Source organism: Gorilla gorilla, chromosome 13, assembly GCF_029281585.2.
Source record: "Gorilla gorilla gorilla isolate KB3781 chromosome 13, NHGRI_mGorGor1-v2.1_pri, whole genome shotgun sequence".
NCBI lineage: Eukaryota > Metazoa > Chordata > Mammalia > Primates > Hominidae > Gorilla > Gorilla gorilla.
This window is the reverse complement of record NC_073237.2, coordinates 117426278-117440218: the sequence shown is the minus strand read 5'-3', so window position 1 is coordinate 117440218 and position 13941 is coordinate 117426278. Positions and strand designations below refer to the sequence as shown.

The window sequence follows — 13941 nt, the reverse complement described above, 5'->3', positions numbered from 1 at the left end:
TTCTGATGCTTGCGGGCCATGAGGGAGTGTTCTTATCAGCACACTTCTCTCTGACAGTCGTATCTAAAGCGAATTTCCTCCAGGGACCGAACTGCCCAGGCTCGGATGAACCTCAAAGCGGACGCAGCCTGGGCTCCAGCTGTCGCTTGAGGTTCAGGGAGCCTGGGAATCCTAGGCAGAGGATGTTCCTCTGATTGCTACAAGGGAGTTAAAGCAAGAAGCATTTGCACAGGCTTCATCTGGGGCTTGCCCATGAGCACGGCGTTCACGACATGCATTCAACAGATATTTTAAAGAATTTAGCAGATACTGGGCTGGATGCTAGGGAAACACTGAAGTTTTTTTTAAAGTGTTATCACCATTGACGCCTTTCAGTCCAGTAGCCTCCCGTTTTGAAGGTATACCCTGGACCATGTTACCATCAGAGGCTGCACCCGCTCCAGAAATCCCCAGTGCAATCGCTCCCCATCCTTGACTATAATCCTATCATCTTAGCAGCGTGCCTGCTCAAAAGACCCCTATGCCAGCGTATTTCTAAACTTCCTTGCGTCTTCCAGCCCCTTGTTCTTACCATTTTCTCGCGATCATTCTATCCTGTCTTCATTTCCTTTCTTCACTACAGAGTTTATAGGCCACCTGTATAACACTATTTTAGAAACTCCCTCTCTCTCTGTGTCTCAGTTTCCTTATCTATGAAATGAGGTCCTTTTACCTATTAACATTTCCTACAGTTTTCCTGATAATTATAAAAGTGAATCCTGGCCGGGCGCTGTGGCTCAAGCCTGTAATCCCAGCACTTTGGGAGACCAAGGTGGGAGGATCACTTGAGGTCAGGAATTCAAGATCAGCCTGGCCAATAAGGTGAAACCCCGTCTCTACTAAAAATACAAAAATTACCCGGGCGCGGTGGCGCACGCTTGTCATCCCAGCTGCTTGAGAGGCTGCAGGAGGATCGCTTGAACCCGGGAGGCGGAGGTTGCAGTGAGCCGAGATCGCGCCACTGCACTCCAGCCTGGACGACAGAGCGAGACTCCATCTCAAAAAAAAAAAAAAAAAAAAAAAAAGGTCCAGTTTTCCTGATAATTATAAAAGTGAATCTCTGTGAAAGAACTTAGAACAGTGAGGGACCCATAGTAAGTCTCAATATGTCTTTGATATTTCATTATTAGACAAAGGTTACCCAGAAGCAATACTTCTTTCTACGCCCAAAAGACGAGTTTAGGCAAGGAATAGGGAGGTGGGGAAGAATTTGCTTGGCAAAGGGAACAACTTGTGCAAACCCCGGAAGCGGGGGAAAAGAGCTTGGCAATGTGCTGAATGTTAAGTAATTCAGTGTGGCTGGAACAAAACATGAGTATGGAAACATGAAGTAGTTCAGTATGGCTTGTGCAAAAATCTGGGGTGGAGAAGCTAAATCTGGAAAAGGGACCATATTATAAGCAGTATTAGGCACTTCATTTTTCCTTAAGGCAGAGATGGCTTCACCTCTGTAGGAAATTCAGGGGACGTCCAACAGGGAATAAGCTGCAATAAACATGGGGATGCAGATGTGTCTTTGATTTACTTTGATTTACTGATTTCCTTTCCCTTTTACTTAAATGTGATTCCCATTGACATTTAAGTGAATGGTGCTGTCCTCTCCCCAACTATTTACACGACACAGAAGGAAGCCCTTGGAATTTAAACGCAGAATTTTTGAAAAGCTCCACTTAAAAGGAAATTACATTCATTTTTTTTTCTTTCTTTTTTTTTTTTTTTTTAATTTTTTGAACAGAGTCTGGCTCTGTCACCCAGGCTGGAGTGCAGTGGCAGGATCTCGGCTCAATGCAACCTCCGCCTCCCGGGTTCAAGCGATTCTCCTGCCTCAGCCTCCCGAGGAGTTGGGATTACAGGCACGCACCACCACGGCCAGCTAATTTTTGTATTTTAGTAGAAACAGAGTTTCACCATGTTGGTCAGGCTGGTCTCAATCTCCTGACCTCACGTGATCCGCCCGCCTCGGCCTCCCAAAGTGCTGGGATTACAGGCGTGAGCCACCGCGCCCTGCCGAGATTACATTCATTTTTAATCGAAGTTCAGGTGATATTTATTAGTTTGGAATGTGTACGTTGCTGAGTTTCAGTTCTATTTGCATATGTTTTGACACCCATCGTTTCGGTTTCTTGTACCCAGAAACTTAGATTTATTGCGTAACCTCATTGCTGTGTCCCTCAAAGTCTGTAATGGTATTCACGTGGGATCCATTATCAAGCCGTGGTGTGCTGATGTAGTTCGTTATCAATCATATTAGTATCAATTAATAGCCATCAAATATACATAAAAAGTCCAGAGGGTGGCGCAAAACACTTTTCTCTTGGGTAATCTCTCAGTACATATCCAGTTAGCCGCGGATGGGCACTCACCGGTCCCATGTTGCCCCCTTTTCCTCCTCATACAGACCTCTGCTGGTGTCTAGCATCATCTCTAACGAAGCTAGAGACTTCAAAGGAGAGACCTTTCTCCAGTTAATTTGAATATTAACTGTCTCTCTTAGCATGCTAAAAGAACTTCCTTCTCCAAAGCAGAAGTGAGAATACGAAAGTAACGCAGACAACTCGCGTTCCACACTATTTTTCTTTATCTGATAATATGAAGAATGTACTCTGAGTTGCATTTACAATACAAATATTAGCCACGTCAGGGTGACCAAGCTTTTACTCAGTCCTTTTTTTTCCAAATGACAGCAAAGCTATTCTGTTTAAACTTCCCTCAGCTTTTTGCAACCCAGTTTAATCATTTTGCGAATTTGTTTTAGAGAAGAATCAGACTAGTTTGTCAGACAGGGATAGCAACTTTCATTATTGCCATTTCTTTCTGTGACTGGCCAGTGTGATTTTGTTGTTTTGTTTTTTAAGACAAGGTCTCACTCTGTCACCCAGGTTTCAGTGCAGTGACACAATCATAACTCACTGCAGCCTTGACTTCTCAGACTCAAGTGATCCTCCTCCCTCAGCCTCCCAAATAGCTCAGTCTATAGGTGTGCACCACCACACCTAGCTAATTTTTAAACATTTTGTAAAGATGGGGTCTTGCTGTGTTGCCCAGGCTGGTCTTAAACTCCTGGGCTCAAGCGATCCTCCCACCTCAACCTCCCAAAGTGCTGGGATAACACGCATGAGCCAGCATGCCCAGCCTGATTTTTTAAAAATTTTTATTCATTTATTTTTTTCTGTTTTTGTTGGTGTGTTTTGTTTTTTGTTCTGTTTTTGTTTTTTTGAGACAGAGTCTCACTCTGTTGCCCAGGCTGGAGTGCAGTAGCACGATCATGGCTCACTGCAACCTCCACCTCCAGGGTTCAAACAATTTTTGTGCCTTAGCCTCCCCAGTAGCTGTGATTACAGGTGTGTGACACCACGCCCAGCTATTTTTGTGTGTGTGTGTGTGTGTGTGTGTATTTTTAGTAGAGACAGTGTTTCACCATGTTGATCAGGCTGGTCTTCAACTCCTGGCCTCAAGTATCCGCTTGCCTTGGTCCCCCAAAGTGCTAGGGTTATAGGTGTGAGTCACCATACCCAACCTTAATTTTTATTTTTAAATGACATGTAGTAACTGTACATATTTATGGGATACATAGTGATGTTTTAATACATATAAATGTATAGTGGTTGGAGTAATTAGCATATCCATCATCCCAAACATCATATGTTTATGTTAGGAAGATTTCATACCCTCCTTCTAGCTATTTGAAACTATATAATATATTATTGTTAACTATTCTCATCCTATAGTAAGTATAGAACACTAGAACTTATTGCTCCTATCTAGCTATAATTTTGTATCCTTTAAGATATCTTTCTCTACTTCTCTTCCCCCTGCTACCCTTCCCAACCTTTAGTATCCTCTGTTCTACTGTTTACTCCTATGAGATCAACATTTTTCAGCTTTGACATATGACTGAGAACATGTAGCATTTAACTTACTGTTCCTGGCTTATTCACGTAATATACTGTCCTCCATTTCCATCCGTGTTGCTGTGAATTACAGTATTTCATTCTTTTTTATGGCTGAATAGTATTCCATTGTATGTATGTATGTATATATATATGAATACGCACACACACACATATATATACACATACAGAATATACATATATATATATATCACCCTTCCTTCCTTCCTTCCTTCCTTCTTTCTTTCTTTCAGAATTTTGCTCTTGTTGCCCAGGCTTCAGTGCAATGGCATGATCTCAGCTCACCGCAACCTCTGCCTCCTAGGTTCAAGCGATTCTCCTGCCTCAGCCTCCCGAGTAGCTGGGATTAGAGGCGCCTGCCAACATGCCCAGCTAATTTTGTATTTTTAGTAGAGATGGGGTTTCTCCATGTTGGTCAGGCTGGTCTCGAACTCCTGACCTCAGGTGATCCACCTGCCTCGGCCTCTCAAAGTGCTGGGATTACAGGCATGAGCCACTACGTCTGGCCCACATTTTCTTTATCCATTCATCTGTTGGACACCTAGGTTGATTCCATGTCTTGGCTATTATGAATAGTGCTGCAATAAACATGGGGATGCAGACGTGTCTTTGATATACTGATTTCTTTTCCTTTGGATAAATGCCAAGTAGTAGGATTGCTGGATCATATGGTAGTTCTATTTGTAGTTTTTTTGAGGAACTTCCATACTGTTCTCCATAGTGGATATATTAGTTTACATTCCACCAACAGTGTATGAGTCCCTTTTTCTGGCTGGGCAAGGTGAGTCACACCTGTAATCCCAGCACTTTGGGAGGCTGAGGTGGGAGGATCTCTTCAGCTTAGGAGTTCAATACCAGCCTGGAGAAGATAGTGAGACCTCATCTCTACTAAAAATCAAAACCATTAGCTAGGTGTGATGGCACTTGTCTGTAGTCCTAGCTACTTGGGAGGCTGAGTGGGAGGATTGCTTGAGCCTGGGAGATTGAGGCTGCAGTGAGCTATCATCATGCCACTGCAATGCCGCCTGGGCAACAGAGACCAAAAAAAAAAAAGAGTTTCTTTTTCTCCACATCCTCCCCAGCATTTGTTGTTTGCTGTCTTGATAATAGCCATCCTAACTGGGGTGAGATTATACCTCATAGTGGTTTTGATTTGCAGATTTGCATTTCCCTGATGATTGATGATGGTGAGCATTTTTTCATATATTTGTTGGTCATTTGTATGTCTTCTTTTTGAGAAGTGTCTATTCAGATTATTTGTCCATTTTTATACAATTTTGTTGTTGAGATGTTTGAGTTCCGTGTGTATTCCAGATATTAATTCCCTGTTATATGAATAGTTTGTGAATATTTTCTCCCATTCTCTGGGTTGTTTCTTCACTATGTTGATTGCTTCCTTTGTTGTGCAGAAGCCTTTTAGTTTGATATAATCCCATATGTTTATTTTTGTTTTTGTTGCCTGCATTTTTGAGGTCTTATTCATAAAATCTTTCCTAGACCAGTGTCCGGAACCATTTCCCCTATGTTTTCTTCTAGTAGTTTTATAGTTTCTGTCTTACATTTAGGTCTTTGATCCATTTTGATTTATATATAAACTCACGTACAAGGTTTTTATATAGGGGGAGATGTAGGGATCTAGTTTCATTCTTCTGTATATGGATATCCAGTTTTCCCAGGACCATTTATTAAAGAGACTATTCTTTCCCCAGTGAGTGTTCTTGACATCTTTGTCAAAAAATCAGTTGGCTGTAGATCCATGGATTAATTTCTGAGTCCTCTATGCTGTTTCATTTGTCTGGCTATCTGTTTTTATGACAATATCATGCTATTTTGGTTACTACAGCTTTGTAGTATATTTTGAAGACTGTTAGTGTGATGCCTCTAGCTTTGTTCTTTTTGTTCAGGATTGCTTTGGCCATTTGGGTTCCTTTGTGGTTCCATAAAAATTTTGAGATTTTTTTTCCTATTTCTGTGAAGAAAATCATTGGTATTTTGATAGAGATTGCATTGAATCTGTGATTGTTTTGAGTAGTATGGTCATTTTAATAATATTGATTCTTCTGATCCATGAAAAGTGAGATGTCTTTCCATTTGTTTGTACCCTCTTCAATTTCTTCCATCAGTGTTTTGTAGTTTTCCTTGTAGCAGTCTTTTACATCCATGCTTAAAATTATTCCTAGGTGTTTTTTTAATAGCTATTGTAAATGAGATTGCCTTCTTGATTTCTTTTTTAGCTCATTTGTTGTTTGTGTATAGAAACACTACTGATCTTTGTATGTTGGTTTTGTACTCTGCAACTTTACTGAATTCATTTACTAGTTTCTAATATATTTTTGTGGAATCTTTGGGGTTTTCTACATATAGAATTATGTCATCTGCAAATAGAAATAATTTTACCTCTTCCTTTCTGATTTTTGATGTCTTTTATTTCTTTTTCTTATCTAATTGCACTTGCTAGTTCTTCCAATCTATGTTGATTAGAAGTGGTAAGTTTGGGATCCTTGCATTGTACCAGATCTTAGTGGAAAAGTTTTTAGGTTTTTTCCATTGATGATAATGTGAGCTGCAGGCTTCTCATAAATAGCCTTTATTATGTTGTATTAGTCCATTTTTACCCTACTATAAAGAACTGAGTAATTTATAAAGTAATTACTGAGACTGAGTAATTTATAAAGAAGAGAGGTTTAATTGACTCACAGTTTCACATGGCTGGGGAGGCCTCAGGAAACTTAAAATTATGGTGGAAGGCAAAGGGGAAGCAAGGCACATCTTTTGAAGCAGCAGGAGGAGAGGGGAAGTGCCACACTATTAAACCATCAGCTCTCATGAGAACTTACTCCCCATGGTAAGAACAGCATGGGGAAACTGCCCCCATGATCCACCCACCTCCCACCAGGTACCTTCCCTGACACGTGGGGATTTCAGTTTGACGTGAGATTTGCGTAGGGACACAGTGCCAAACCATATCATATGTTTCAAATGTTGAGGAATTTTCCTTTTTTTTTTTTTTTTTTTAGATGGAGCCTCACTCTGTCACCAAGCTGCGAATGCAGTGGCGCAATCTCGGCTCACTGCAATCTCCACCTCCCGAGTTCACAGTGATTCTCCTGCCTCAGCCTCCCGAGTAGCTGGGACTATGGGCACGCACCACCACGCCCAGCTAATTTTTTTTGTATTTTTAGTAGAGACAGGGTTTCACCATGTTCGTCAGGATGGTCTCAATCTCTTGACCTCATGATCCGCCCACCTTGGCCTCTCAAAGTGTGGGGATTACAGGTGTGAGCCACTGCGCCCTGCCTATTTTTTTTTTTAAGAGGGAGTTTTACTCTATCACCCAGGCTGAAGTGCAGTGGTGCAATTATGGCTCACTGCAGCCCTGACCTCCTGGGACCAAGCGATTCTCCTGCCTCAATCTCCTGAGTAACTGGGACTACAGGTATGTGCTACCATGCCTGGCTAATTTAAAAATAATTATTGTCAAGATGGGGTCTTGCAGCATTGCCCAGGCTGGTCTCAAATTTCTGGCCTCAAGTGATCCTCCCACCTCAGCCTCCCAAAGTATTGAGATTGCAGGCATGAGCCATCATGCCCAGCCAGGAATTTTCATTTTATACCTAAACTGTTGAGACTGTTTATTAATAAAGGATGTTGAACTTTGTAAGATGCTTTTTCTGTGTCAGCTGAGATGATCATGTGTTTTTTTTTTTTTTTCTTTTTTTGAGACAGAGTCTTGTTCTGTCGCCCAAGGCTGGAGTGAGTGCAGCAGCGTAATCTGGGCTCACTGTAACCTCCGCCTCCCAGGTTTAAGCGATTCTTCTGCTTCAGCCTCCTGAGTAGCTGGGATTACAGGCACGCACCACCTCGCCCGGCTAATTTTTTTTTTTGTATATTTAGTAGAGATGGGGTTTCATCATGTTGGCCAGGCTGATCTCGAACTCCTGACCTCAGGTGATCTGTCCACCTCAGCCTCCCAAAGTGCTGGGATTACAGGCATGAGCCACCACAACTGGCCCAAAGCTATGTTCTTAAGTGCATGAAGGCTATGACTGTTGCAACTTTTTAGTAAATAATAATTATTCTCCACATTAAATATTTCTCTTTGCTCACTTAAAGTTGTGAGTTCTGTTTACCTAAAGTTATTAGTTCTCTACTAGCTTAAATTTTGTCAGTACTTGCCTGACATATGGTTTTCTTTTTTTTAATTTTCAGTCTTTCTATATCATTTAGTGGTGATGTATACTTTTTTTTTTTTTTTTTTTTTAAGATGGAGTCTCGCTCTGTCGCCCAGGCTGGAGTGCAGTGGCATGATCTCGGCTCACTGCAACCTCTGCCTCTCTGCCTCCCGGGTTCAAGTGATTCTTCTGCCTCAGCCTCCTGAGTAGCTGGGACTACAGGTGCACACCACCACTCCCAGCTAATTTTTGTATTTTAGTAGAGATGGGGTTTTGCCATATTGGCCAGGCTGGTCTTGAACTCCTGACCTCATGATCTGCCTGCCTCAGCCTCCCAAAATGCTGGGATTACAGGCGTGAGACACCGCGCCCAACCTGTTGCTGCATTTTTTTTGTTCTTCGGCTGTTTCAAAAATGTCTAACTTTTAATAGAATATTTTAAGCCCATTCAAGTTTGTTGCATTTGTACTTATTCCTATTCTTTTACATTTTCTATTGAATATGTTTTCTTACAGTTTATTTACATCCTTTTCAGCTTTTTGCTGATTATCTTGGGTATATCCTTCTTTACCCTTTTATTAAAAATTATACTAGTTTTTATTATGAAAGTAATGCTGGGCTGGGCGCAGTGGCTCACACCTGTAATCTCAGCACTTTGGAAGACCGAGGTGGGTGGATCCCTTGAGCTCAGGAGGTCCAGACCAGCTAGGAAAACATGGCAAAATCCTGTCTTTACAAAATAAAAATAAAAATTAGCCAGGTGTGGTGGCATGTGCCTGTGGTCCCAGTTACTCTGGAGGCTGAGTTGGGAGAATCGCTTGAGCGATTCGAGGCTGCAGTGAGCTGTGATCAAGGAGTTTGAGGCAGCAATGAGCTGTGATCGCACTGCTGCACTCCAGCCTGGGTGACAGAGCAGAACGCTGTCTCAAAACAAAACAAAACAAAAAAAGTAATGCTGTATAGAGGAATGTGAAGTATAAGGTAAAAAGCCCTTGGCCCTGCGACCTAACTGCTTTCCAAGATATTGTCATTGTTTACTATTTTTATATCCTTCCAGCAATTTTCTCCGCAGTTTTCTCTACCTATAAAAATATATTGGCTGTAGATCCATGGATTAATGTCCTCCTCCCTGACTATCCAAAATTTATAAACTGAAAGGAGGACCAGCTTTATCAAGAATCTTTTTGTCCTCTTTGATGGAATGTTCCTGTGGGGATTTTTCAGTTTATACTAATTTATACTGGGATGATTTCAGCTAATTCTGATTTCTTTAGAATGTTTTTAAATTTAAAGCTAAATTTAACTTTATACTTTCATATATATATATATATATATATATATATTTTTTAGATGGAGTCTCACTCTGTCACCCAGGCTGCAGTACAGTGGCACGATCTTGGCCTACTGCAACCTCTGCCTCCTGGATTCAAGCGATTCTCCTGCCTCAGCCTCCTGAGTAGCTGGGATATTTATTACAGGCACCGCCACCATGTCTGGCTAATTTTTGTATTTTTAGTAGAGACGGGGTTTCACCATGTCAGCCAGGCTGTTCTCAAACTCCTGACCTCAGCTGATCCGCCTTCCTCAGCCTCCCAAATCCTCAGCTGGGATTACAGGCATGAGCTGCTGTGCCCAGACTATTTTATATTTTTGATTCCAAATTTGTAGTTTGAATTAAGTTTAACTCTATATGTTTAAAATTTAATTTGACATTCAGCTTTAGAAGTCAAACTTAGAAGATCTGATATTTTACCAATGCTTTTGAATTTAAATTTTAAAAATTTAACTGATAGAAATACAAAATTAAAGTTGATAAATTATTTGAGGAATTTATGAGAGAATACAAAAATTGCTAACATTTGAAAAAGTATAAAATGACATTCAAAATATCAGATTCTATCACATATGAAAATCTGCAGCAATAATTCTATCACAGATGAAATACTGAAATCTTGGGGTCTAATAAGAACTATCAGGAAATGTATTTTTGTTAACAGTTTCAATATGAAAGTTAAAAAAACACTCGAAGAAATAAACTAGGAAGCAACAGAAGCTAGTTTATAGTTTTCTGGAGCTATAACAAGTATTGTTTAAAACTTACAACGACCCTGTTAGGTGGACAGAGTAGACAATATCTCCTATTCTACAAATGAAAAAAGTGAAGTTAACTTAAGATTGAAAAACATAAAATCTCAAATACATAAAATCATACTCAATTATATATTACAGAGAAAAGAAATGGAAATGAGAAATAGAGTAGGAAAAGGAAAAAAGTAGAATAATTTAAAAAAACAAAAATAAAAAGAACAACAAGAACAAAGTGAATAAATAAAATTTAAAAGAACTGAAATGGAAGAGATGGGGGCCATAGGTCAATGCTGGTGAGATTCATGAGAAGCAGTGATATAATTCTTCTTACAAAGAAATATCTCAAGATTCATTAATGGGATAATATTCCCCATTTTCCCCAGAATAACCACCAGTTTTAAAAGTTAACTAGATTTTGGAAGGCATTTTTGCATCCTTATCTTTTTATAATTTTCACTGGAATAAATCACTAACTTTTTATCCTGTTAAATGGGGACCATCATATCTTATTTCATAGGGTTAAAGGGTTACCTTCATGGAAAAGCATTGCAGTCCTATGACCTTTCTGGATATTGCTGCAAAAAATTTTTCAAAAACATTTTGCACATTGCCACTACAGCATAAAAATAGAAGCATTTCTAAATAAAGGTTCAAATCTAACCTACAGGTCAAATTTTCCAGGTTGCTCTATTCTATTATTTAATTTTAAATTTTTTAAATTCCAGTTTTAACAAAAAATTACAAGACAAGCAAAGATGCAGGAAAGTGTAGCCCATACAAGGAAAAGATATAATAAAAACCACCTGAGGAAATCTTGATCTCCTAGATATGGACTTTACGTGAGATGTTTTCAGTATGATCAAATAACTAAAAGAAACCACATCTAAAGAACTAAAGAGAAGTGTAAGAGCTATGTCTTACCATACAAAGAATAAGACGAAAATTATAAATAAGAACCAAATAGAAATTCTGTATTTGAAAACTACAATAACTGAAATAAAAAATTCAATAGGGACACTCAACAGCAGATTTGAGCAGGGAGAAAAAAAGAATCAATGAACTTGAAGATAGATCAATTGAGATTATCCAGTCTGAGGAGCAGAAAGAAAAAAGGATTAAGAAAAATGAACAGACCTGTAGACCATCTGGTATGCCATAGAAAACACAAACATATACATAAAGACAGACCTTTGGTATACCATCGAGCGTACCAACATATGCATAAAGAGAGTTCCAGAAGGAGAGGAGAGAGAGAGGAAAGGACAGAAAAAAATATTTGAAGAACTAATGGTCAAAACTTTCAAATGTGATGAGACACATTAATCCACACATTCAAGAAAACTCAATGAACTCCAAGTATGATAAACTCAAAGAGAGCCACACCTGACTACATCATAATAAAACTGTCAAGTGTCAAAGATGAAGAGATAATCTTGAAAATAACAAGAGAAAAGCAACACATGATAGTACAAAGGATCCTCAGTAAAATTAACAGCTGATTTCTCATCAGAAAGCACAGAGGCTACTAAGTAGAAAGATGATATATTCAAAGTGCTGAAAGAAAAAGACTGTCAACCAAAAATTCTGTAAATACCGTCACTTTGGTGATTAAGATTCAACATAAGAATTTCGAGAGGACACAAACATTCAGACCGTAGCACTAATGATCACAGAACCCAAGGGAAGCAGCTTGATGTTATCTAGTTGTCTTAAAATTTTCTCATGTTCTTGACATTCTTTGATTACTCTGCCAATGCCCTGCCTTGTGTTATTAGAGGAGATTCCTTGTGAAGTGTTAAGAGATTTGTCTTTGAAGTCAGATATGAGTTTACTCCTGACTTAGCTACTCCAAAGCTGGCTTCATGAGCATGCAACCTATGCAGTCACCCCAAACCCCACACGCAGAAGGGCCCCACACTTGGTTTAATGCTCTGTTGTTGTCCTGCATTTATTAATAATTTTATCTTTGAGCTTGTTTTTTATAAATGAAGTCTGACAGCACGATATTTATGTCCTCAATTCCTTGCCGCCTCATTCACACAGAGCATTCACAATACCCTGTGAACACAGAATTCCAGTGGGCTCACAAGGTGCAGAAGTTTAGTGGGAATCAAAGTGAGTACAAAGTATTAAGAAAAGTACGTCTGTGGCTGAGCAAGCCGGGGCACTGACAGCCTGAAGAGACCGCATTCTCCATTGGAACAGGAACTTGTTTTGAGTGCAGAAAGATGGTGAAGGCATGCTAAAAAGAAAAAAGAAAAACAACAACAAAAAAAAAACAAGGAGCCTTATCATATCCTTTCTTACTCATGGTATTTCCTTGTATTAGGGAACTGTTATGTTTACCTTGAATATGATAACATAGAAAGAAAGGGAAAGATAGGATAATTCACAGCTTCTTTTTCTTTCAGGCTTTCCTTGTCCTCAGAAAGCAAAGGTAGAGAGTGTGGGTAGAACATACACATATCAAAAAGTAAAATAAAAACAGCTGAGCTAGTTTTGTGCATAATTTCCACTTTTCTGGGAAGAATGGAATATATATACATGTATGAACTATGACATACAAATGGTGTAATTTTGGCAATTCCACATGCAAGTGAAATGCTGTTATATTTGCAACTTAAACTGGTGCACAATATGAAGATGAATGATAAAAGTCATGCCAATAATTAAAGTTATTAATTTCCCTTTATTTACAATGATGTTAAATAGCAAATCTTAAAAAGCACCATGACAAATTGAGGGAAAGACTATAGATGAAAGGAAAAGGCTTTTTTTTGAGACAGTCTTGCTCTGTAGCCCAGGCTGGAGTGCAGTGGTATGATCTTGGCTCACTGCAGCCTCGACCTCCTGGCTTCAAGCGATTCTCGTGCCTCAGCACCCCGAGTAGCGGGGTTACAGGCACATGCCACCACGCCCGGCTAATTTTTGTATTTTTTGTAGGGATAGGGTTTTGCCATGTTGGCCAAGCTAGAGGAAAAGGCTTTATGTTTATATTTTAATACCTTAACAGCATTTTTCCTGCTTTTTTGAATAAGAGACGCCACATTTTTATCTTGCACAAGGTCACTCAGATTATGTAAGTGGCCAGAGCTACTTTTTTGTGTGTGTGATTCTGGGCTTTTTTTTTTTTTTTTTTTGAGACAGAGTCTCGCTGTGTCACCCAGGCTGGAGTGCAGTGGCGCGATCTCCGCTCACTACAACCTCCATGTCCTGGGCTCAAGTGATTCTCCTGCCTCAGCCTCCTGAGTAGCTAGGATTACAGGCGCCCACCACCACACCCAGCTAATTTTTGTATTTTTAGTAGAGACAAGGTTTTACCGTGTTGGCCAGGCTGGTGTCGAACTCCTGACCTCAGGTGATCTGCCTGCCTTGACCTCCCAAAGTGTTGGGATTACAGGTGTGAGCCACTTCGCCCGACCTGATTCTGGGATTTTTAAATGAAGCAATACAGACCTTCTGATTATCAGATTCTTTGTCTGTAAAATGAGTATAATGCTGAATCATTCCAACCAACATCAAGTGACTTCTGCTGCTGGGCAATTATTTTATTAATTTAATATTTTCTATATAACTTTTATGAAGAGATCCAGAAAGCATTCTAGGGGTCTCAGGATAAATAGGGGGAAATAAAATTACTTAGAGTCAGCTGGGTGGGGCGGGGAGGGATAAACTAAGTGTTCTGAGAGATTTGGCAGTTATTTTGCAAGGAAAAAAAATTCAAAGATTTT

General features: G+C 39.7%; 1 protein-coding gene across 3 annotated transcripts in view; it reads left to right on the top strand.

Moving 5' to 3' along the window:
* The window catches only part of C5 (complement C5), a 122052-nt gene that overhangs the window by 308 nt on the left and 107803 nt on the right, over nt 1–13941 (top strand). Inside the window, exon 1 of one of the 3 annotated variants that reach the window (XM_063697008.1) lies at nt 7138–7386. The exons of the other annotated variants lie outside the window; for them this stretch is intronic. The gene's annotated coding sequence lies outside the window, so the exon portion shown is untranslated. Of the gene's footprint in view, nt 1–7137; nt 7387–13941 lie in introns of those variants that run through there. 3 annotated transcript variants of the gene reach the window in all.